At 42.2% G+C, this 26,875-nt stretch overlaps 1 protein-coding gene across 1 annotated transcript in view; it reads left to right on the top strand.

The window, feature by feature from the left end:
• The first annotated feature begins 3,554 nt into the window (after positions 1-3,554).
• The window catches only part of lrfn5a (leucine rich repeat and fibronectin type III domain containing 5a), a 46,481-nt gene continuing 23,160 nt past the window's right edge, over positions 3,555-26,875 (top strand). The window contains exon 1 of the mRNA XM_047157493.2: positions 3,555-4,595. The gene's annotated coding sequence lies outside the window, so the exon portion shown is untranslated. The remainder of the gene's footprint in view (positions 4,596-26,875) is intronic.

The following is a 26,875-nucleotide window of genomic DNA, read 5'->3' as shown; positions in this document are numbered from 1 at the left end:
AACTGGAGAACTGATGTTTTTTCTAAGAGTGTATAAAACGTTACTCGCACCTTCAAGCCTAATTTAAAGAGCAGAAAAGCGTAACGCTTATTAAAGACGTATACGATATATTTAACGATATGTTCGTTTGTACGTCCAAGACAAAAGAAACCAGTACACAATCTTTCTACGAGACAGCCGGATCACTCGGGGCCGCTAGACCGGATCAAACACATCCCCAAAATGGACTGGATCTCTCTCCGGTGTGCAACGAGAGGAACGGCTGAAATGAAAACAGCCTCCTGATTGGCTGCAATGAACAGCTGCAGCCCTTGACGTAAAGCAGAACCGTTTTGTCCTCAGAGTGACGATAATCGCAATCGTCCGTATTCATTCATAATCATGAACATGAACGGACTTCTCAAACTGTAAACATTTAGTCGTTTAGACACGTTTTACTGTCAGAGCTTTTTTTTAAAAACAAAAAAAAATCACTCTCTGGAGAACTGACCGAGTCCAAGGCCATGTCGAGTCTCACCGCTCAGCTCCGAACGATTTCACATTCCTCCAGGCGTTAAATCAGGCACAAGCCTGATGTCGTAAACATGTGTTGACTGGCACGTCGGTCTGTTCTGGGTAATTATCTTTTTTTTTTTAAACCGTATAATCCCAATGAAGCGTAGTGAAATTAAAAGCACTCCTTACTTCAAACCATCAGCTCAGAGTTAAACTGAAAGGTCGACCGAGATGTTCAGTCTTCTGTAAATCCATTATTATTATTACTATTATCCATCCATCCATCTTCTATAGCGCTTATCCTTTTCAGGGTCACGGGGAACCTGGAGTCTATCCCAGGGAGCATGGGGCACAAGGCGGGGTACACTCTGGACAGGGTGCCAATCCATCACAGGGCCCAATCACACACACAATCACACACCCATTCATACACTACGGACACTTTGGACACGCCAATCAGACTACCATGCATGTGTTTGGACTGGGGGAGGAAACCGGAGTACCCGGAGGAAACCCCCGCAGCACGGGGAGAACATGCAAACTCCACACACACAGGGCCACGGCGGGAATCGAACCCCCGACCCTATAGGTGTGAGGCGAACGTGCTAATCACACATTTATACTTTTACGCCCGTTATCAACCCCTTTTTGAAATACATTGATTTACTTTGAGCTAAATGCACTGAGCCTAGCCTGTCAGAACTTCTTCACTGGTCCCTCTTTGGAGAACCCTTCAATTCCGTGGTAGAACTTCTACACTAGTGGAGCTCGTACAGTACGGTACGGTACGGTACGGTTTTAGAAGCTTTTCCGGACGTGAGGAGCCTCTTATTACTCCAACGATCCACTGAGAAACCCTTAAAGAACCCTTCGCATGTGCTTTCTGAGTGTGTTTATTGTACTGTGACGTCATGCGCTGTTTTTGATTGTTTTCAGGATAAATAATAGAAAAATAAATCACAGGGACCAAGAGGACACGGCGCCGTGACCGTACAGGAATACGACCAATAAACTTTTATTTACACAGCGCTCTTTCATTTCTTTTCAGGTTGTATTGGACACGGAGAAACGGACAGTGGAGTATGAATAAAAAAATGTATTATTATTACTATTATTATTATTATTATTATTATTATTATTATTTGTGGACGGACACCCTGGTGTTGTTCTCCATGAAAAAACAAAACAAAACAAAACAAAACAAAAGCAACAATTTCCCTTCTCATTTTGTCCCTGTGATTGATTTCCCCCCATATATATACGTATTTATATCATTTTTTTCAGGGCAGAGCGTGAGACGCCGCGATGTGACGAGGTTTCCGCTCGGCCGCTCTCAGCGAGTCGGATGAAGGTGTGCTGCAGGAGTTTATTGCACACGAATTCAGGAAATCGGTTTCTCACCAGCAGAAGGACAAAAAAAATGTCGTAAATAAGAAACACAAGGTCCTGCTGTAACAAGAACACGTTCTCTTCACACACACACACACACACACACACACACACACTGTGAATCATTCACCATGATATTATTCTTTACGCCGTAAACACGAACACGTGAGAAGAGAAAAGCAGGAAGTAGCGTTCATTCGGCATTGTTCAACACGTTTATTCGACTCCACGTGAGCGAGTAATGTTCACGTTCGTCCTGTACGCTTTTACAACAAAAATGGATCAGGAATTCGCATATGTTACCACCCCGACGTGTTTGGTTCCTCTTACACCGCACCCGTTCGCCGAAAAACGCGATTTTTAATTCGTTAAAGAGCGACACGTCGTACCTTTTTATCCGCTTATACTTACAAGTTACTTCCTGTTCTCGTTTACGTCGTTCCCTCACCGTTTCCATTTACTGACCGTTACAACGCGCGGACACCGGAGCCTCCTTCCGTAAACGTCAAATAGACACGTTTCTCCTCACGGAAAACGTCACCATTTCAACCATTTTGCGTATTTTTCTTTGTTGAACATGAACGTTTTGAAAAACAACAACATCTGTTTAGTTAGATTACGTGGAGCGTCCGCTGTACACGTCCCTGTGAATGAGCTGTTACTATAGAAACGATAACGTATCAGAACGAGCGCGTAGATTATAAATAAACCTGCGATTCACGTTACGGCCGGAACGACAGTCCGGATCTTTGCGTACGCCGTCATACAAACATATCGCACACGTTCTGACCAATCAGATTGGAGAATTCAATCCACTACACCGTGGTGTATGACGAACAAGAAAGCAAAACGTTACAGTTTTTTTACGTCTGACACTGGAGACTCCTTACATACATGTTGAATATTAAAGATGAACTCTTTATAGCTTGAAAATCTATTTAAAGTACGTAACTGCACCAGTTTCAGTTTTACTGATCTCCACTTCCAGGGGTTCATCATCACAGCATCGCAAAATGGCCAACCTGGACTTCATTTCCCATCAGCCTCTTCACACTACTCTACAGCCGAATCACATGACCCTGTCCCATGCTAGTGCTGTTCTGATTGCACTCACCTGTGCTGTGTTTCTCTTTGATTAGTGGATCTGTTTGAAGGCCTGCTGAGTCTGGGTTCGGTGGTTAAGGTGCTCTTGTGGCCAGGGATCTATAAATTCTAGATTTGTGTTACTCTGTTAACTACTGCACGTGCACGATACACATTAAAGGCGTGATTATGTATACCAGTGGACTTTTATTTCTGAGGGTGTACATGTCCCTGTGAATGAGCGGTTACTATAGAAACCATGGTTTATTATTGATATAGCTGTTGTAAATTAGTTCTTTTATTTGTAAGTGAATGTTATACTCTTTTTGTTTCTCAGCGCGCGTGCGTGCGTGCGTGTCTTAATCTGCAAGAATCCAGATTAAAAAGGACGACACACACACACAGTCACTCTGAGCCAATCCAGGACTCTTCTTCTTGCAGAAGACAAACAAAAGCGTGTCTTCTCCACTGTTTCAGTTTTTTTTTTTTTTAGGGGCGTTTGTAGATGTGCTGAATTTGTGCACGCGAATTTCGGTCTCTCTCGCGCGCGCGCGTTTACGGGCTTGCTTGCTTGCTTGTTTGTACGCACGCGCGCTTGCTTGCTTTTTTTTTGTATAACAAACACCTATAGCACATATATATAAGATTTCTAAATATTTCTTCTCGGAACTGGAGAGAAGATGGTGAGGAAGAAATTGGTGATGTTTGTCAGTTAAGGAACGCGGATGAAGGAAAGACGCAGCGATCCGCGGCGGCGTGCGTGTTTGTGTGCACGCGCCGGCGCCCGTCTGCGCGCACGTGCGTGCGCGTGGACCAAACTCGAGTCCGCGCGGAGAGCGGCAGAAGCGGAGCGCCGGGAGGAAGCGTATATGCGCTCGAGTAAGAGATCCCAGATTTTTACCCCCCACCTCCCCTCTTCGGCTCTCATCCGGTTCTAATGGTGGGGAGCTGTACATGTATGCTCGTGCGTTATTAAAAAAAAAAAAAAAAAATCCTCGTGCATCCTTACATCCATCTTCTTCACCATCTTCTCGAGAGGAATGTAGAGGGGATGTAACTCTCTCTCTTTCTCTCTCTCTTTCTCTCTCTCTCTCTCTCCTGAGATTGAGGCATGATCTAATCCGGATCCTGGTCTTCTGGACGGAGGAAAGACGTGAAGGGAAATCTTTTTGCGCGCGCTAAATTTCATCTGAAGCATGTGGAGGTTATAATGCGTTATAATGCAGGGGTGTTCGTATCATGCAACTTGATATAATGGAGTTTTTTTTTTTTTTTCCATGAGTATGTTTTCTGCTGCACCAAATGGAGAAGCTTTTCCACTCTCACACCTTCTTCTTCTTGAGGAGCATCACGGGATTTTGACTTTTTTGGATTTCTGATTTTTTTATTATTATTATTTAAAAAATTTTTTTCTTTTCAAAAGGGCGGATTCGTAGTTACATTTTTTGTGTGTGTGCTCGGAGTGAAGGATATGTTCTGCTGCTTTATCGGATGCTCCAGCAAAATGGTTTTAGGATCGGACCGGATGGAGGAGAAGCGAGCAGCAGGAGGAAATCCGACATGTGAGGAGATCGAGCTGCTCTGACCCTAACCGATCTCCCGAGCAGAGCTGACATTACTGATCTAAGGTAAAGTTCATGCATGTTTATTAGATCATTTATCATTTATAATATTGATTCGGGGACACAGAGCGCGTGCCTTGTGGTGTGTGTGTGTGTGTGTGTGTGGTTTGGGTTTGGAGCTGTCCGGTTAGTCATGATGTGCTGTGATGCATGATGATACCCCTTCTTAAAATCTGGGGTGCTGCACGGTTCTGATAAACGACTAGAGGTCTAAAGGTGTGTGTGTGTGTGTGTGTGTGTGTGTGTGTGTGTGTGTGTGTGTGTCGTTAACGCAGCACCTTCTCATCTACAGCCTCACCCCGTGCTGAAATCCGTATCAGCAAAATGTACATGTGCACTCTGATCTCATATTCCTCTGCTGTTCTGTGTGTGTGTGTGTGTGTGTGTGTGTGTGGTTTCTTGGCAGAGGTCCAGAACGATCATATAGTCATCTACTCTCTTCACCTCCATAGAAGACATGTGTGGGTTTCACCAGCGGTGTGGTTCACTCCAGAGACACCATCGCCCGTCTCAATTAGAGAAGTGTGTGTGTGTGTGTGTGAGAGAGAGAGAGAGATAATTAGCAAGATGGAGAAATGAACCAAAGATACCTAGCGATGGTGATGTGGAAAATGGAAAGAGAGGATGAATGAGATGATGATGAGAAAATTGTGTACAGGATTCATTAGTGCATGAGATGGATGGATGGATGGATGGATGGATGGACAGCATAATGCAGATCTGCCACCTGCAGTCGAAATCCCTCGTCTTCCTCCCTTCCACTCAGTTTAATGTGATCAAATCCAAATAATAATGATTTATTTTTATTCAAGAGGCCAGAGAATGATCCGCTCAGACGGTGAAGGTTGTCTCAGTTTGGTGTGAAGTTCTTGGCCTGAAGAAGTGCAGTGCCTCTTCACTTGGCTGGTGGTGCTGTAATGCAGTTTACGCTGCAGCTGCATGCAGTGTGTGTGTGTGTGTGTGTGTGTGTGTGTGTGTGTGTGTGTGTGTAACCATACCACACTAGTGTGTTTGAAAATTCCCAACAGATTGATTGATTAAATCCGTTTCTTATACGTTGCATTTGATTCCATCACCTGAGGTAGAACGTCTCGGGAATGTCCTGCATGGTGTAAAGATTATTTTTCCCCTGGCTCACGTCAAATCTTTTCCGAAAATACAACCACCTTCTTTTTTTTTTTTTTAAATTAAACAAAAGAAATTGCTTCAGTGCATCTAACCGGAGCTCGCCAGCAGATGACCATGGCTGCTACACATGACCGGTTAGCAAGATTAGCCACATTGCTAATGTTAGCACAGCTGGGTATCACTGCATGTGGTGTGTAGAATCAGTTGGAGTGGAGCTTGTAGTAGTAGTAATAATAAAAACGAATCAAAACCCCTCCATCCTCACTGTTTCGTTGCAGTTCACAGCGTATTAACGTTTCTGCTTCCATAGAAGCTGATTCCAAAAATGACCCCATAAAAAACCGTCTAAGTCAGGGGTGTCCGATCTTATCCGGAAAGGGCCGGCGTGGGTGCAGGTTTTCATTCCAACCATCTAGAACCCACACCTGAGTCTACTGATCAACTGATTACACAGGTGGAATAAGGTGTGGCTCCTGCTCGGTTGGAATGAAAACCCGCACCCACACTGGAACTTTCCGGATAAGATCGGACACCCCTGGTCGAAGTGCACCAAGAGCTAAATGCTAAATCCCTGTCAAGTTCTAGCTATTAAGAAGAAAACAATGAGCAGTAATTTTGTAAAAGAATTAGAACCTGTAAAGGTTCATTGGTTGTTGAACCCATTACGTTTACGGTTAATACACACACACTTTAAATAAGATATAAAAAGAAGTGGAAGGGGTGCTTGAAGCGTTCTTTAAGGGTTAATTGGGTAATTAAACGTCCTTAGCATTTGAAAAGAGCGCTAATTGGAAGCGTTTCAAATAGGAAAACACTTTGTTGTAGTTCCCCCCAGAGAGTGCAGCTGTTATCATAGTGAGCGATTGATGAGAACACGCAAACGAGAAGGACGTTGTGTTTGTGTTCTTTTTGCTTTCGTTTCCTGCGTTAACGGATCGAATGTGAAGTATGTTGAAGCATGAGCAGCGGGTTGGGAACCCGGGTTGTACCCAGGGTTAAAAAGTGTCTGAAAGTGAAATGATTACTGATCCGTTCAGGCGTTATTGGATTATTCGTGCACGTATGCGTTTGCTATGACTCGGATGGCTTTATCCTAGGATAAATAAATACGCCTTAATCGTGTTTCTGCTCGTTCTCGCCGAGCCGGAAACGCGCCGAGTGTTGCTGTGGGACAAACAGGGCGGAGATGCAGGATGTAGGGCTTCAATTTCGCCTTCAGCGGCAGTTATTTCTCTTCAGACACTCAGACGGCGACTCTAATGTGCACCATTTCCTGTTTGGCAACAAATGATACAGATCATCAATAAAATCACCAGCATTACCAGCACATGGCGATAAACTGTACTGTTTAACATAGTTTAGTGCTGGAGAAAGAGTGTGTGTTTTAACTAGGCTTAACCTTTTACTGTGTGTGTGTGTGTGTTTTAACTAGGCTTAACCTTCTACTGTGTGTGTGTGTTGGATAGAAAAATGACTGACTAATTCATTGATTCGTGCCCTTTCGCTGTATAAATTCACGTTCGGATGGTTTATTAGTGTATGGAATTGCTTATTGATGGCGTGTTTATTGTGTTTGCTGTACGCTTGCCGCAGTTTGGCTTCGAGGGGAACTACTTCATTATTTTTCACTTCCAGCTCCACGGACACGACAATCAAGCTTGACGTGACGCGATGCAAACGAACTTTATTTAACCTTCGTGATCGTTCGGGACCACTAGGGGCTCGAGACGAAACAGGTTAAAGCAAAGCAAGCAGAGGATGTTAATATTTCACACGCAGGGACCGCCGTGTGAGCCGGAGTGCTCATTATTAATGAATCGGCCGCCATTAGAGAACTGAGGGAGAGTTGTTTACTCGTCTTATCAAGCAGATCTGCACTGGCATCATCATCGCCGTCAGGACTGGTTTCTGGTGGGGGGTTTAGGTAACATGGTACTTCTCTTTTGTTCTACATTTTGCACTCGGAGAGATAACGTTGCTTGAAACGCCTCAGTATTGGAGGAGATTAGACTTCAGGTGCCTTGCATCATGCCTACTTAAAGCGTTTACACTGCGTTCACTACAGTCTCTCTTGTCGCTTGTATTTTGTCTCGTGTGTGCGCTGTCCAGTGGATTACCAGATTAGCATAGCAGGCTATCTCTACAAGCTACATACAGTCGCCAGAGGCACTAACGATCTCTGCTACTTCCTTCCAAGCATTATTTTTTCTTCATAACGTCTCTAAACGCGTTTAACGCGAGGCCGTGTACGAAAAGGTATGATGAAACCGCAGTTATACATTTTTTTTCTTCCATTTTTTTTTTTGTGTGTCAAACAGTAAAAGGAAACTAATTGAAAGTAGGAACTAAAGTTGTGACTGGGGAACTGAAGAAATGTTGCACCACATGAGCCACGGGATCGGACTGAGGGGTCGCGGGGTTGAGCACGCAGAGACGTCATTATGAACCGAATGGCATTAAAATGGCTGCCGTTATTATCTAGCTTAACGTTAACGTCATAGCCTGTGCTCTGCACATGAACATACCACCATTATGATTGTTGCTATGGTTACATCTCGTTCTGTTTTTCCATCACTTTTAATCAAGCATCGTAGCCTATAAATAATCAGCTATGGTGATGACAAAGCATAAACACAGCGCCAATTGTTTTTTAAAAGTTTTTTATTATTATTTTTTATAATGCATGTAGGCATAGTTAGGCATGGTCATATGAAATATGGTACAAATGATCTAGCATTTTTATATATATATATATATATATATAAATAAAATATGGAAGTTCAATGATACGTTTATTTAACGATATGTGAAATCGATGCACATGCGTATTGTGCCGTCATTATTCCGTGTGTTGAAATAGTAACACATTTTTGGCTCTGAACTCTGAAATCTTGTTGTTTTTATGATTGGTATTTACATAGCTCTCCATAACTGTTATTAGGAGTCATCAAAAGCTCACATCATCATACATCACTTGGATTAAGTGCGTGTGTATCCTGCAGCGTTTTGCAGATGCAGCATGACCTGAATCCTTTGTGGGCTATTTTAGAGAATGAAAGGACAGAGTCAGGGTTTTAGAGCTCAGCAGGCACTTTAAGTTTAACAGGAAGTTGAACGAGAGAGAGAGCGAGAGCGAGTCATATACCCCTACACTGTGACTGACAGCACAGGGGCCACTCCCCTTACACTGAGCCTGACAAAGTCAAACGCAAAACCTTTTTTTTTAATGAGACTTACAGAATGGAGTACAGAGGCCACACCTCCCTCACCATGACAGGTGCAGAGGCCACACCACTTTCACTAGAACTGAAAGTATAGTGGCCATGCCTTCTGAACTAGGATGGGTGCAGAGGCCACACCTTTTTCGGTAAAACTGACAGCACAGAGACCACACCTCAACTATGACTGGTGCAGAGACCAGACCTTCTTCACTAGAACTGACAACATGGAGGCCACGCCTCTTTTTCCTGTGATGGGTGCAGAGTCCATGCCTCCTTCATTACTCCATGTCTTCCTTACTAAGGTTGACAGGCAAACACTTCCTTCACCAGCTCTGACAGCAGAGAAGCCACACCTCCTTCAGAGGAACTGACATGTGCACAGGTCATGCCTTCTTTATGGGAACAGCTGCAGTGATCACACCTTCACCACAACGGCAAGTTCAGAGACCACACCTCTTCTGGTAGAATTGATGACATCTTTTTTTGTGACTGGTGCAGAGGTCACACCTCCTTCATTGACTGAGACTGATAACATAGATGCCACACCTCCTCTATGTTGACAGGTGCAATGATCACACCCACATGACTCGAATTTCATCCTCGAAGCTGTACCTTCTTAAGTGGGTCTGAGCCACGTGGCAAAAATATCACTTGGATTACATGAAAACATTTTTTCCACATTACCGCGTGTCACATTATTTCCTTTTGTATAAACTAAAATAAATTTAAGAAATGGTAAAACATGAGCCCCATATTTGAGAAATCCACCAAAGCATTTAATTTTCCTTTAACCTTTCATTTCTTTTAACCAAAAAAAGGGTTTAATAAACAACAGGAGTAAAATTTTAATATCGACGGTATTGGGGCATTGCCCGGCACTGTTTGTTGCCCTGAACATGGTAAATGGTGTATTTTGGAGTGTTGGCATCACAGGTGGGATGAAATGGTGCAGTAAACAGCAGGGTATCTGTCTGTGATAATGAGCTGTCAGCGGTGAGCTCTGATCTCGACGACCTGCCAGTGCGAACTGTGGGAAAGTGACAGCTGTGGATAGAAATAGACACTGTGTATAAAGGCCAATGAGGTTGTAATGTAATTAGACGTGTCTGTGAGTGTGTTCTGTTCATTTGCGTGTGTGTGTTCCGTGTCCTGTGCCCTCTGTATAGACAGGGTTGAAGAAAAAATGAGTGCTTTCCTTCAGCAGGGTTTAACACAGCTGCATGAGAAAAGTTTTGTAACTACAGACACGCAATGTCATGAAAATGTCTGTGGCATCATGTATCGCAGTATCGTTATCTAAAAACTCACCTGAGCCTGTAACTATGGTGGACAGAACACAGGATCTGGAGTAGAGTATTACTTCAGTAAAATAGAATTTACAGTTGAATACTGTAGGCGATTTAATGTGAAATGAGAATCGATGCATATTCCATCATGTATGGGCTATCATTATTCCGTGTGTCGTGTTGAAGTAGTTGTAATACCAAATTGTTGATTCTGAACTCAGTCAAAAGTTGTGATTATGACTGGTGTTTATGTCTCCGTCTACATATGTGTTATTAACTAGATTAACTCATTAAACTGGAAATGACAAGTACACAGGCCACGCCTCATTTATTAGTACTAATATAGTCCCTGGAACATAGTTAATGGGTCACCCGGGACTGACTGGTAGAGAGACCACACCTCTTTCACTTGGACTGACAGTTAGGCAGGCCACACCTATTCCACTGAGACCGACTGAAACAGTGGTCACGCTTCCTTCACTGGGACTGATGGGTAGAGAGACCACGCTTCCTTCACTGGGACTGATGGGTAGAGAGACCACGTCTCCTTCGCTGGGACTGATGGGTAGAGAGACCACGCCTCCTTCGCTGGGACTGATGGGTAGAGAGGTCACGCCTCCTTCGCTGGGACTGATGGGTAGAGAGGCCACGCCTCCTTCTCTGGGACTGATGGGTAGAGAGGCCACGCCTCCTTCGCTGGGACTGATGGGTAGAGAGGTCACGCCTCCTTCACTGGGACTGATGGGTAGAGAGACCACGCCTCCTTCACTGGGACTGATGTATAGAGAGAACACGCCTCCTTCACTTGGACTCATGGGTGGAGAGACCACGCCTCCTTCACTGGGACTGATGAGTAGAGAGGCCACGCCTCCTTCACTGGGACTGATGGGTAGAGAGACCACGCCTTCTTCCCTGGGACTGATAGATACAGTGGCCACATCTCCTTCACTGGGACTAACGGGTAGAGAGGCCACACCTCTTTCACTTGGAATGACAGTTAGGCAGGCCATGACTCCTTCACTGGGACGGACTGAAACAGTAGCCACGCCTCCTTCACTCGGACTGAGCTGTATTTCTCGGGTTGAAACGCTTCACAGATCTCTTCAGGATCTTCACTCTGCTGCTGATCAGAACTGATTATTCAAGTCTAATTCCGTCTGATGACTCCTTCCCCATTTTCCACTTCATGCTACTTCATCTTTAAATGAGCTTCGCCTCTGAACCGCGAGTGCTGGAAGAGAAAAAGCACCAATGAATCAAGACTCATTAGTTTGCTTTCCACTTACATGTTTTTCTGGCTAGAGAAGACAGAATTTCAAAAACTGGCTAAATATCCCAGACAGTCTTTAACTGTGAGGGAATCGGGTCAAACTCGGGTTCTTCCTTTTACATGCCCAAATGGAGCACGATCATGTAGTAGACGTAATCCAGACAAATCCACGTAAACGGATCAAAAGAACACGTTTGATCTGTGGTTTGCTGAAGATATCTCGAAGATGTTGTTTATTGAACATTTAGGGAAGTGACAGCTCTTTGTCACACTCCGATGTTTTCTGACATCCCGCACTTATTTCTAATCATGTACCACGTTCCCAGATCGCGTAATGTTCCTCTCTGACAGGTTCTAGGCATCGAGGGGGGGGAAAAAAATAACGAGCAGTAATTGCTTTGAGTTTGTCGGCCGCACTTACCCAGTTCAAGTATTCTTGAAGCGTTCATCAGATAATTAAGGTTTTTGTCTTCTGAAAGACTTCTGCTCGGAACTCTGTGAGAGAATGAAACACCCTGTCGTAGGATTCTTCACAGAAACTTTATTTAATAAGCTTTCATTCAGTAACGGTCATCTCTCTCGGTAATATAGACGCGGTTCCTAGAACTGGACGTTCAAATGGATTTTCATTAGTCCGCCATTAGAGAAATCGAGTCTCTCACATCCAGCATTTCATTTCGTTTAAAACATTAAACAAATGAATAAATAAATAAATAATAAAGCTGGCTTTTACTGTAGTCCCCATATTCGCTTTTTGGCTTCTGAGATTGGAATAAATTGCAATAAAAATGTTTATGTTTAAAGAGTGAGGTGAAAGGTGGAGCAGTGATTGGATTAGGGATAAGCTTAATCTGGCCTCAGAGACACACACACACACACACACACACACTAGCGTCTAGAGCATTTCCCAAGCTGAACATGTGGTGCTGTGGGATTATTACAGAATCTCTTTATGCACCGTGTTTATGTTTGACCTTCTGCAAGTGATACAATAATAAAAATGCTAAATAAAATAAAAAAAAAACTTATACCGCAACGATACATTTTAAAGAAGAAAATTCTTTGAGCTATGTGTTAACAATGCCGACATTACTAAATGTTTTACTTTCAAGCCTCTGAACCTTCAGAACTCATCACATGAACAGAGTGTATATGATTTGTCTTTATTTATTTATTTATTTATTTATTTACTCATTTATTTTTTGTGGATCAGCTACGCGATTCCTCAACATGTAGTCTATTAAAATCTAGCATGCTGGCTAATACATTAGCTAATACAGCTTTAGTTTCGGGTTAAACCCTGACCCAAGCAAGATGAATATTCATGAGCTGTGATGGCTGAATTTCAATAAACCGAATGAGACTTCATTTGAAACACTGATTGAATCACAGTAGCTGTTAATACAAACCGAGCCACAGGGTCCATCCTAAAATGGCTTCCTGATCCACGCCGTATAGTGCACTGTGGAGTAGTCATGCACCGACATGAAAATTCTTGGCCGAAGCCGAACACCGAACACGTTTCTTCCATTTATTTTTCCATTTTTTTTTTCACCACTGCATAAATTAAATAGTCAAAATGTGCTTTTTACTATTTTGTCTTGCTTTTCATAGAAAAAAAATCAATTACAAAAACTACACTTTCAAAATATTTATTTAACGCTGAACATTTTTTTTTCATTCCAGCAGGCATCGGCTACCAACGAGGCACAATATAACTTTAAATGAGTAAAAAAAAAAAATATTTTGATGTGGTCATCTTTGAGCCCCCTTGATTAGCTGATGTTAGGCCTATAACTGACTGCTGAAAGAATGCAACACTCTGTAGCCTACAACTAAAAGTGCATTGACGAGTGCAAAAAATGGTTCTATTGGGTTCTGAAGGGCTGATTATATTGGGGATATATACCGCTCGCGTCCCTGTACACCGCGCGGAGTATTATTGTAGATATAGTATAGATAGATACGTTGTTAATGTTATGTTCCTTGATAGATTTAGTCAGTTTAAACTATAGATCAGTTCATTTAGTCCCCGCTGGTGTTTCCGCTCCCAGTCCGTAGTACTAGTTCCTGTTTCTTGTTTTGTGTTGCGACCCTGTTTTCTGTGACCGCGACTCTGATTCCTGCTTTGCCCCGTTTATGCCTGCTTGCCGATCGCCCGACCCTTCGCATGTCTTGACTACGTTTTCTGGATGACGATTTGGATTCGTCTGCCCGCCCTTAAATAAATACGTCTTTACCTGCTTCCGTACTCTACTCCCTTACGTCTCGCGACGTGACGGAATACTCCGGAACAGAAACGAAACGAACGCACGTGTCCGCGGTAAACAACGTCACGGTTGTCAACATCCGAAGAGCATGCGCAGCTACGTCTCTCCGGTTTTATTTGTATCCGCCGGTGACCACCATGACCCTGACCAGGCAGTTGCTAACGATGATGAAAGCACAAACACTGGAAACGCGATACGTCACACAGCATTGCGGTCTCATGTTAACGTTCACATTAACGTTCCCTGGACCTCTCGCCTCTCGTTCGACTTCTCACCTCCTCCGCCAGGATCCCGGTCTCGATCCGTACCTCCATTCTCAACCTGTGAACCTTTCTGGCAAACTTTCTTTCTTTCAAAAAACAATTCACAATAGTGCCTCTGTAGTTGTATATCTGTTTAGAACACTTCATCCATTCAGTCCTTATCTGTTTCCGTCCTGAGTGTACGAGCCGCTATGCTAGGTTTTACGCTACGTAGGGAGAAGGAAGTCATTTAGTAATTCTCTGGATTGATGGTTACTATAGAAACAGCTTGCATGCACAGTACCTGGGGAAATAAAAATCTGAACTAATATCCTTTTTTTATTTGCGTGATATTTGAAGCAAACCGTTTGAACCTTCATGCTTGAATCGGTACAGAGCGTCTCAGCACCTGAGCGCTTGCAGTACAAACACACGCGGAACCCTGAGGAGGTTCTTTTCTTTACTCCGGATCGCAACGTGAAGGTGCTTCTTCTGTGGAAGTCTGTGTTTCTTCGGGGAACTTCTCAGAGTGACGCGCATGAAAAAGCTCATTTAGGACACTCACGGTTGAGGAGTGTGTGTGTACACGCACGGTTATGAATAACTGCTTTATTTATTCTCTTTTTACACGATGTACCCCTGTGAGAGATGAAATGTTCTGTACTCGTGGACGGAGAGTTTGCTCTGCATGCCGGAGGTTTCTGTGCCGTGGAGGCGGCCATGTTTTGATGGTGTGACCACAGGGGAAGTTTTGCACGCTCAGCTGGAGGCAGTGTTGCTGTTGGTTGGTGTAAAACAGCGTCGCTGTCCGTGGTGCTGAACTCCAACTCTCATTGGTTCTCTGATCAACATCCTGACCAATCACACGGCAGGAAATACAGCGTAACAATCTCTCTCTCTCTCTCTCTCTCTCTCTCTCTCTCTCTATTGCTCTGTCAGTCTTTGTCTTTCTCTCTAGAGCTGTCTTTCTCACCGTCTCTTTCTGTCTCTCTATCGTTCTGTCACTATCATTTCCTCTTTCTCTCTCTTTCTCCATCTTTCTCTTTCATCTTCTCTCGCTTTTACATTCTGTCTTTGCCCTTTACACCTTCTTTTTCAACGTACTTTCTTTTTCCTGTCTTCTTTCTGTTTCTTTTTCTTCCTTTCTACCGCTCCCAACAAATGTTTTACAACATCATCTTCACTCTTTTTTTTTATTTTATTTTTTTTTATTTCATTTTGTGTCTCTTGTTCTTTCTCCCCGTTTCCATGTTGTTCTTTTATCAACCTTGTTTCTCTCCCTCTTTCTCTCCGGCTCTTTAACCCCGTTCCGCTAATTCCTGCTCGCTGTTTCTATTTATCCTTTTTAAAAAAGTATATATTGTTTCTCTTTTCCCTATTTTGTTCTCTATCTTTCCCTCTCTCTTGCCTTTTCATTGATCATCTTTCCTCTCTTTCTACTTTCTCAACTTTTCACCACTCCTCCGTTGTTTCTTTCTTACTCTTACTATATTCTCTCTCTCTCCCTCTCTCTCTCTCTTTATCTTTCTCTGTTTCTGTTCCTCTTTCTCCCTCTGTCTCGTATCATTCTTCACTTTTTCACTGGTTCTCTCTCTCTCTCTGTCCTTCTCACTTTCTCTGTCTCATATAGCTGTGCTAAATCCACACACTCGTCCTCCAGCTCTCCGTCTCTCCTCTGTGATTAATCACACACTGCAGGTGTGTGTGTGTGTGTGTGTGTGTGTGTGTGTGTGTGTGTGTGTGTGTGTGTGTGTGTGACCTGCATGCTGAGATAACTTTTATTTACTTATTTATTGCAGAAACACAGGAGATTTCTGAGACAGAACAAAGGGACAGAGTGAGATTAAAACGTGAGTAATTCAGGCCAGTGAACATCAGGGGAATTTTCTGAAGTGTGTGAGAGAAAGAGTGTGTGTGTGTGTTTGTGTGTGTGTTTGTGTGTGTGTTTGTGTGTGTGTGTGTGTGTGTGTGTGTGTTTCAGCACTGTTGTTATGAGCGAATTCCTCTGAGCGCAGATTAAAGAAAGATTTAATCTGCTTATTTATCGCGACAGTAAATGACTGCATGGTTTCCCAGTAAAGGTAATTAACTGACTGAACAAACAGGACAGAGGCCACGCCTCCTTCGCTGTGGCCGGTGTGCAGGCCACGCCTCCTTCGCTGTGGCCGGTGTGCAGGCCACGCCTCCTTCGCTGTGGCCGGTGTGCAGGCCACGCCTCCTTCGCTGTGGCCGGTGTGCAGGCCACGCCTCCTTCGCTCTCTCTCCCTGCCTCTTTCTATTTTCTTTCACTTTCTCCCTTTTGACTTTTTTCTCTCTCTCTCTCTGTTTTGTTCTTTCACTTTTCTTCTTTTCTTTTTCCTTCTGTCTTATTTCTCTATCTGGTTCTTTTTCCTTTTTTTCCACCCACCTTCTCCCTCTCTCTTCCTTTTTTTCCTTTCGCCTCTCTGCTTCTATTGTTTCTATGTCAGTCTCTCTCTTTTTTTTATTTTTTTATTTTTTTTATCCCTCTCTGGTCCTCTCTTTTTTCCAGCTCTCTATTCTCTTTCTATTTTCGTCTTTTGTCCCTTTTGTCCTCTCTTTATCTCATTCTTCTTTCTTTTTTTTCCCTCCTGTATTATTACAGTATCAATCTCTTTCCCTTTCACCGCTCTATCACCCCCTGCCCCCCCCCCCCCCCACCCCACACACGCACACTTTTATTAATGTCACTGTCAAGAGCAAAACTCTCTCCTTTAGTGAAAGTTCATCTTCAGCTAACATGCTAATAACAGCTGGTTAGCTTGCTAGCCTCGACTGTTTTGTGAGCCAACGACCTGATCACCTGATCGCAGTCCTGTATGTGAGACGGTCAAGGCTGTCTGCTTCTTCGTCGTCCACTTCTAACTAGCTAATCCCATGTTGAGATGTTTCTCTGTGATCATTCGTTAGCGTTGTTATTGTTGTTGGTGGTGGTGGTGTTAGTTTACAGGTCTACGTAGTGCATTTGTGAATCAATCTTTAGCCGTACTACTTCCAGGTCTGCTGATGTTGGACGCACTCGAGCTAATGTTTTAGAGTATATTTTTCTCTCCTGACTCTTATTAATATCTAACAAAACTATTTTTTAAGAAAAATCCTCCATATTGTAGCTTTTAAACATTCAAATGTTCAAACGCTTTGGCTTTGAAGACGTAAACATTATGTAAATTCAGACAGTGAACTAACTGTGAAAATTGTTCTGACAGCCCTGATAGATGCTGAAATATTCCAGAAGTACAATTTGTAAAATCCTCCATGTTTGATGATGATGATGATGATGATGATGATGATGATGATGGAGTCAGTTCAAGTCTTAAACCAGTGGGAACGCGAGCCGGGTGTTAAACCTCACTGGGTTACTCTGTGATCATCAGGGCTGTGATGGAAAGCTATAACCTGCTTTGATCTGTGTCATGGACCCCCCTCCAACACACACACACACACACACACACACACACACACACACACACACACACACACATTGTCGATTGGCCGCTTGGTGCAGTCCGGGTCGAGGTCTTTCTGCTCTGTAGCTCCAACCGTGATGCATAACTCCATTATTTGGCAAACTGGGTCACGGTAAATTTATCATTGGCTCTCTCTCTCTTCTCACACACACACACACACACACACACACTCACACTCACACTCTCTGCGCTACACATCTGGGTCATCGAGAGACAGACACAGAGATGGAAGTGTTCACGTTTGAACTATTATTTGTAATGTTAGTGTTACAGAAATGAGAGTAATAATAATAATAATAATAATAATAAGTGAGATTATAATGAGTACTTCCATTCCCACTCTATATTTAGATTAAAAAAAAAAAAGTAAATCTGGAACAGGGAAGAAAAAATTTACGCATAAAATCATCACACACAACCTACGCTCAGGGTGACGCTACCACCACCGTGCTTCCAAGATGTTCTCAGGATGATGTGCAGTCTTGGGTTTTTTCCTGATCAACCTAGCGCTTTGTGCTAGTTCTCTGTCGATCTTATCTGAGCAGAGAAACTTCTTCTTTTTTTCCCCCTCATGCTAAGTGTTGTCATGTTAAGTAACTTTCAAAACAAAAAAAATCTTAACTTTTCCATCCGACAGTGCAGCCTCATCGATCGAGAATATCCATAATACAGGTTTTTAGGAAGCAGAAATCAGGGTCTAGGACGCCGTTCCAGTCTCGACTACGGCACGCGGTTATCAAAACGCTCATTTATGATCGTTTCCTCGCAGCACATGTCCGGCGTTAATCACGTGCTCCCATCTGCATGTCCCGTTTCCATTCAGATCCTCCAAACGTGCAATACCGTTCAAGAAACCGCACGTATCAAGCTCCACAAGCGCACATAAATCCGAGCTTTTGAGTATTATTTATTTATTTCCCCCTCCGTCTTCATCCGCGGTGTGTGAAACGTTATGATTAATCACGCGGCGGCCGTTAATGGCCTCCGGACACCACATGATGTACGATCTCCCCTGTTCCCTTCTCTGAATATGAAGGAAAAGCCATAAAATTCGATGACAGCATTCCTTTAACATCAGGTCACACATCAGGGAGAATACAAGGAAATATACCGAGTGCACGCGGTAGCGCCTGTAAAAAGCACCACGGCTTTAAAAACGATCGACTCGGACGCAGAGCCAGTCATTTCCATCATTTTACAGTTTATTAGATTCAGATCGGATTATTAGATTCTCATATTCTCAGATGTTCGTTGTTAAATGTGAAATAACAGGTTTATTTCGCCATGAATTCATCATTTCCTTCAACTATGTAGTCTTTAGTGCAGAATTTGTGGTTTTCCAAACGCATAATAAAGTGAAGTCTATAAAAAACCTTTTTATTAGATTAAAGTCTTCTCACAGGACTCAGTAGTTTGCTTTCCACGCCGGTTTGAGGACATTTGGGGGGGGAGGGGGGGGGATACTGTGAGTGGTTTCATGTTTCTGTTAAACAGTGAGATTATGCTAAAGTAAGATTATGATCAATTTAATCGATTTTCAGTAAACTGAGATTATGCAAGTGAAGACAAAAACCACCCTGAAATGCTACTAGTTAAAAACATTTGCTAGCTTTGCTGGACTGCGATTATGCTGCTGTTGATAAAATCGTTATGGTAGTTTAAAAAACCTGAATATGTTCAGACAAAAAAGGTTATGCTAGTTTTGTTAAGATGAGGTTATGCTAGTTTTCATAAAATGGTTATGCTAGTTCTGCTAAAATGCGGTTATGCTAGTTTTGACAGGATGAGGTTATGCTAGTTTTGCTAAGATGAGGTTATGCTAGTTTTGTTAAGATGAGGTTATGCTAGTTTTCATAAAATGGTTATGCTAGTTCTGCTAAAATGCGGTTATGCTAGTTTTGACAGGATGAGGTTATGCTAGTTTTGCTAAGATGAGGTTATGCTAGTTTTGCTAAGATGGGGTTATGCTAGTTTTGTTAAACTGAGGTTATGCTAATTTTCATAAAATGGTTATGGTAGTTTTGCTAAGATGCGGTTATGCTCGTTTTGCTAAGATGAGGTTATGCTAGTTTTGTTAAACTGAGGTTATGCTAGTTTTGACAGGATGAGGTTATACTAGTTTTGACAGATGAGGTTATGCTAGTTTTCATAAAATGGTTATGCTAGTTCTGCTAAGATGAGGTTATGCTAGTTCTGCTAAGATGAGGTTATGCTAGTTCTGCTAAGATGAGGTTATGCTAGTTCTGCTAAGATGAGGTTATGCTAGTTCTGCTAAGATGAGGTTATGCTAGTTCTGCTAAGATGAGGTTATGCTAGTTTTTTTAAACTGAGGTTATGCAAATTTTCATAAAATGGTTATGCTAGTTTTGCTAAGATGAGGTTATGCTAGTTTTGCTAAGATGCAGTTATGCTAGTTTTGACAGGATGAGGTTATGCTAGTTTTGACAGATGAGGTTATGCTAGTTTTGCTAAGATGAGGTTATGCTAGTTTTGACAGATGAGGTTATGCTAGTTTTGCTAAGATGAGGTTATGCTAGTTTTGACAGATGAGGTTATGCTAGTTTTCATAAAATGGTTATGCTAGTTCTGCTAAGATGAGGTTATGCTAGTTCTGCTAAGATGAGGTTATGCTAGTTCTGCTAAGATGAGGTTATGCTAGTTCTGCTAAGATGAGGTTATGCTAGTTCTGCTAAACTGAGGTTATGCTAGTTTTGCTAAGCTGAGGTTATGCTAGTTTTGCTAAGATGCGGTTATGCTAGTTTTGCTAAGATGAGGTTATGCTAGTTTTGCTAAGATGAGATTATGCTAGTTTTGACAGGATGAAGTTATGCTAGTTTTGACAGGATGAAGTTATGCTAGTTTTGACAGGATGAGGTTATGCTAGTTTTGCTAAGATGAGGTTATGCTAGTTTTGCTAAGATGCGGTTATGCTAGTTTTGACAGATGAGGTTATGCTAGTTTTGACAGATGAGGTTATGCTAGTTTTGACAGGATGAGGTTATGCTAGTTTTGACAGGATGAGATTATGCTAGTTTTGCTAAAATGAGGTTATGCTAGCTTTGCTAAGATGCGGTTATGCTAGTTTTGCTAAACAGGTTATGCTAGTTTTGTTAAGATGAGGTTATGCTCGTTTTGCTAAACAAGTTATGCTAGTTTTGTTAAACTGAGGTTATGCTAGTTTTCATAAAATGGTTATGCTAGTTTTGCTAAACTGAGGTTATGCTAGTTTTGACAGGATGAGGTTATGCCAGTTTTCATAAGCTGAGGTTTATGCTAGTTTTGATAAGCTGAGGTTATGCTAGCTTTGCTAAGCTGAGGTTTATGCTAGTTTAAAAAAAAATTATATAGATGTTTCAATATACTGAAGTAGTGTTTGAAGTGTGTTTAACTTTTCCAGGACATTCGTACAGGATGCCGACTCCTCGTTCTTCACGAGCTGTGTGTAGTTTTTCATGTCCTTCGCATGGATACTTTTCCCTCGTCTGCCTGTAGCCTACTGCATGTCTGAAGCGAAGCTGAGGGAAGAGTGTGAATGCTAAACCATTTTCCTGTCATTATGGTGTGTTTGCTAAAGCTAGACCTCCTGGGGTGCACATGACACACACACACACACATACAGGATCTGACGCATCACAAATACTCTCCTCTCATGTTTGTTCTAAGATGGTGAGAAGTTTGGAGAAGTCAGCTCTGCTTTTCGGACTGATTGAATCTGAGGTTGAACCGATTAGCTTTATTACATTTATTATTAGATCGAAGTCCTCGAATTGACTCTCAGGACTGGAAAACTTCCAAATCTTTCTCGAAATGAAAACGTGAATGGTTTTATTGGTTTCCGTTAAACCCTGAGACTGTACGCATTTCGATAATCTGATGTTTCAGCACAGAGTTTCATTCAGTACAAATGGCTACTATTGATAAACTAGGATTATGCTAGTTAAAAAAAACAAACTCCTCAGATTATACTAGTTTGGAAAACCTGACCTTGTTAAATGCGCGATCAACTGAGATTATTTTAGCTAAATAAAGCCAATTGTGCTAGTTTTGAAAAACGAACATTATGCTAGCTAAGATCATTTGAAGCAGTGATGGTTTCAATCAATTGAGATTACACGAGCTTTGATAAACTAAGGTTATGCTAGTAAACAAATAAACCCCCAGATTTTTTTAGTTTTGAAGATCTGATATTCTGCAGTCGGTGATAAACTTCAGACCGTGCTAGTTTCAATAAACCGCTCTGCTAGTTAAATCTGCGTCTTAAATTCTAAACGAAACGACCCATTCAGGTTTAAAAGTCCTTGTTATGATGATTGTTCTCAGAACATTTTTGTCGGCTAGACGAGCGAAGAGGAGGAATACCTGCTGAAATAGGAAGAGATTAAACACCGATCAATAAACTGCAGTGATTATTGGATTGAAGGTCGAGCGACGAGCTGCAAAGAGCGCTGACTAAACTCAAAGAGCAAAGAGAACGCTGTCGAAACCGCCCGAGCACTAATCCGTTACACACGGCGCTTCATTAAAGGGTCATTACGCCTTAATGACACTAACGATTCAACCTGAGCAATATGAGACTCGCACACCTGGGGGAGGTGAGATACCATAGAGTGAGTGAGTGTGTGTGAGGGAGTTATAACTCTTTTCAATGACTCGGATCATTTGACTCCATCGGAGTCGACTCCCAAATGACTCCCTGGCATTTTCTGGCCAAAGACGTTGGTCTTTTGTTCATCGGCCACTTAAATGATTCAATATAATCTTAATTTGTACATGAGTTAGTTTAGTTCTAAAAATCTCACCGTTCTTGCTAAAAACAAATCTAGATTTGATTCATTGAATTCATTTCTTTCATGACTGCACTGTATGTGATTAACTTGATTACATTTTCCAACCTGATTCAATTAAAATCATGAAATTTTCACAGAACAAGGTAAAAGGTTTCAGCAAAAAATAATATACTAAAAGTGTAAGCATCCATTATATAGTTCTTCAGATATGCGAGTTGACTTATTTATTTCTTTTTTATTATTATTTTTTACTAACTTTTGGCTCATTTTAAACAGCATCCCATCGTATTACGCTACATGATGAGATTTTGGCCATCAGGTGTGCTAGCTCTAACAGGATAGACGTGACGAAAAGATTCGACTCTGAATCGGCTCGTCTGCAGGAAGTGAATCGAACGTGTTGCATGTCGGGTTTGAAAGAAAGGGAGACCGTAAGTGAGAGAGAGAAAGTAAGAAAGAAAAATGGCTCATACATCTACATTACTCTTACTTTCTGAGTCGTATCTTAACGTTCAACTAAAAGACTCGACTCCAGGAGTCGAATCGGAGTGTCGACTCATTCTCCGAAGGACACATCTCCAAACTGATGTTTCGTGTTCGCTAAAATGATTTGCTCGTTATTACTGTACGTAAAACGAGGAAACGGTGCAGTGTGTTAATGACCAGTTCTGTATATAGTTCTGTATATAGTAATGGCTTAAAAAGCCAAGCACGACAAAATAGCTTTATTTCTTTTGGCATAAAATATCTTCTCAAAAATAACTAAACGAAAAGGTTAACGAGCAATTAAAAATCATCTTTCAGAAACTCCTCTTTATTGATAGACGAACATTTCCACCTCAGCGGGGTGTATTTTTCTTTTTTTTTTCTTTTTTTGTTGTCGCAATATTTAGGCTTTAATTTAAAACATAAAAAAGGCTTTCATTCAAACGGTTCTTTCAAAATTTCCCAAAAAGACCTGGAAGGAACCGGTAACGTTAATTGCTGTCGTTTCTTTCTACGACGAACACCTGTGCCATAAAAATACCCCTTTTATAGATTTATATTTGTGACGAATCGTTGAATCTTCTTCATTTCTACGTCCAGATGTTGCGTTAGTGTTTGATGATCTGATGTCGTTGGACCTCAGATTTCAAGACGTCAGCAGGGAGAGAGGAAAAATCCAAAAGTGTTGATGCAGCCATTTTAACCACACACACACACACACACACACACACACACACACACGCGCACACAGAGACCATGGACACACAGAGACTAAGTTCACGCCACTTTGCACAGCAACATCTGGTCCACACTAAACTGCACATCCGACATTTTTTTTTTTTATGCTGCTTTTCTACTTTTGATCACCTGCAGATCCACAGATTCTGATCTACTTAAGTGAGCATTTTAAAGCATAAAGCCTGAAATGATGGAGAAACATGCGCGTAATGCTGTTTCATGGAGACAGGTCAGCGTTTGTGCAGGTAGATTCTAGCCGAGTCGTGAGTGAACAAGGACGAAAGCGACACTGCCTGATGTTCCATTAGCTCCTGAGAATCATCTGAGAATGCAAAATGGATAACCTGAAAACAGAGTGATTCACGGCACGTTCACATCTTCTGTCCGTTTGAACGGAACCCTGGTGTGTTCTCCTGCTCAGGGAGGTTCTTTAGGCCGGAGAGAACGCAGTCATCGCGCTCGGGTCCGACATCTGAGCGAGATGGACTCTTGCAGGTGAACTTTATCGCAGTGAGAAAGTGAATTGATTCTGAATCGACTCCCTTGAGGAAGTGAATCAAACATGTCTTGAGTATTGAGTAGAAAGAAAGGAAGAAAAAAGCAGAATAAGGATGAAAGAAAAGCAAATCATATGCAAGTTGAATCTGTGTTCACAGTGTTGAATAAGAGAGTCAACTCGTTCGTAAACGACTCGTTCGAGACTTCACTCAAACTTTTTGTTCATAATTATGTAAAACTAGGAAACAGTGCAACGAGTCCAAGAGTTGAACGTGTGTGTGTGTTATATAATAGACTTCTTCCCTTTATTTCTGCCCAATCAAATGTGAATTTAATGAACACACTCGTCTCACAATGTTGCACACGTTTCATTAAAATCGCTCGTTTTTTCTTTTTTTTTAAAAAAAAAAGCCTGTTTGGGCTTGAATTATTTATTTCCTGATAATCGTGCCTGCTGATCCGCTGTCCAGCTAATTTCCCCCGTATGTATAATTCAGCTCTGTGTGTGTGTGTGTGTGTGTGTGTGTGTGTGTGTGTGTGTGTGTGTGTGTGTGTGTGCTGTAGCCACTTAGTGCATGAGGCTGTTTCAGCCACGCACACGGTCTCTGACTCCGCTTCCTTGTTGTCTTTTTTCTTCTTCTTCTTCTTTCTTTGCTGTGAGCTGGGTGTAGATGTGTGACTGTGTCATGTTCACAATCTGCAGTGTCAATTATGACTGGACGCTCTCATACACACGTACACGCACGTACACACACCGAGAAAAAGAGTTGACACAGTTGTAGAGATAGAAAATATAACCAAATGATATATAAATAAAAATTAAACACAGTGTGTGGTGTTGGTTATAAGAAAAATGATCAGTGGAGTGTGTTATTCCTCTTACACTACAGCAATTTAGAAACCATATAGTATACTCTTTTATCCATTTTTTATCTGTGCTCTCTCTCTCTCTCTCTCTCTCTCTCTCTCTCTCTCTCTCTCTCTCTCTCTGTGTGTTTACATTATTTGATTAGAAAGCAGATTTCTCTCTCTCTTTGCATGTATGCAAATATTTACTCTGTAGATTTCTGTATATTTCTGTGTACACTGAATATTTGCTGTGTGTGCGCGCGTGTGGTTTTCAGTGGTGCTGCACTGGTGATAATATGGTGAATATATTACTTAATTTATGCAACGTTATGAAGGAGGCTTACATAAACGCTCCAGTGTGATATAACAGTGAGTAATGATGCCTCGACTGTATTACAGCTACATAACACACACACACACACACACTTGGTGTTCATTGCACACACACTCGTGCACTGCAGACCACCTCGCTGGCTTCTAATGACTCTCTAAGCACTTTGTAAAACTAAAATTATAAAACTCACAGAATCGTGTTATGCAGATTTTCTGTATATATCTTTTTTTTTTTTTTTTTTTTTTTTTTTTTTTTTTGAAGAGCTAGTGGCTCCATTGTTCCTGTAGCAGGTTTTGTAAGTTACGGAGGCGAAACACAGCTTAAAAATGTTGTACTCGTCTAACTTGCTTAATTCTTAGAGTTTTTACGGTAGGCCTGCTACTCCAGCAATTACGGCTTCTGATAACACGACTGTAATGTTAAAAATCAGTCCGATATAAACATTAATGTCGTGATAATAGTACTATAAACAATACAGTGCTGAAGTACTGAAACAAATCAAGGAATCGAAACCTTTTTAAGGATTGAAATGACTCAAACAGGGCAGTGGGAGCTCAACCTTGGACTTCTGAGCAGAAGGTCATGAGTTCAAATCCCTAAAGCCCTTGAGCACGGCCCTTAACCCTTAATTGCTGAGTTGTATAAAGGTAAGTTGGTCTAGATATCAAACTGATAAGCTGAAACCTTTCGAAGAACCAAACTCTGAATGGGGCTCATTAAGGAATCAAATTGAGGAGCTTTAAAGAATCAAGTTTGTCATGTTCATGAAGAGTGCTTTGAGCATCCATGTACAGTGAAATTCTTGTGCCACAGGTGACCACTCGTACCCAGACACAGTGCACAAATAAGTGACCCCTTGCAAAAAGTCTGGAACCTCTGCAGATTTCCGTGAGGCGGGTGATTAAGTGATTCCTCGTCTCTCGTCGGTAGGAGAGCCGTGCTCTCGGCGGGCAGAGCTTGTTGTCCAGAGATTGAACGTTTGTCAGTAGAATGCTGGGTAATGGGGGTCGATTAGTGCGGCGTCTTAAGGCCTGTTCACACCAAGAACCATGACTATAAGGATAAGTATATTAGTGTCCACACCGACACACGATATCTTTTGACCCGCTCGACTAGTGGCCCATCGATGGTGATGGGGGGTGTGCTCCATGTCCCATGTCTCCTAAAGTCCAGTACAAGCTCCTTGGTCTTTTTGCTGTTGAGCGAGAGGTTGTTTTCCTGGCACCAGTGAGTCCGAGTGTACACCTCTTCTCTGTAGGCTGTCTCATCGTTGTTGGTGATCAGACCTACCACTGTTGTCGTCGGAGCGGTGTGTGGCTACGCAGTCGTAGGTGTATAAGGAATACAGGAGAAGTCTGAGAACACAGCCCTGTGGGGCTCCAGTGTTGAGGGTTAAAATGGAGGAGTTCTTGCTTCCCATTCTGACCACCTGGAATCTCCATGACAATTAGCCCAGGATCCAGCTGCACAGGGAGCTGTTCAGGCCCAGAGCCCGGAGTTTCATCTCAAGCTTGGAGGGCACAATGGTATTGAATGGCGGAGCTGTAGTCCACAAACAGCATTCTCACATGCGTGTTCTTTTTCTCTAGGTTGGAGAGAGCGGTGTGTAGGGTGAAGGCAATGACATCATCAGTGGAGGTATGTTACAATGAGCAAACTGCAGTGGGTCGAGCGAGGCGGACAGCACAGAGC

This window comes from Ictalurus punctatus, chromosome 9, assembly GCF_001660625.3.
Source record: "Ictalurus punctatus breed USDA103 chromosome 9, Coco_2.0, whole genome shotgun sequence".
Taxonomy (NCBI): domain Eukaryota; kingdom Metazoa; phylum Chordata; class Actinopteri; order Siluriformes; family Ictaluridae; genus Ictalurus; species Ictalurus punctatus.
This window is presented reverse-complemented; position numbering and strand designations above follow the sequence as displayed.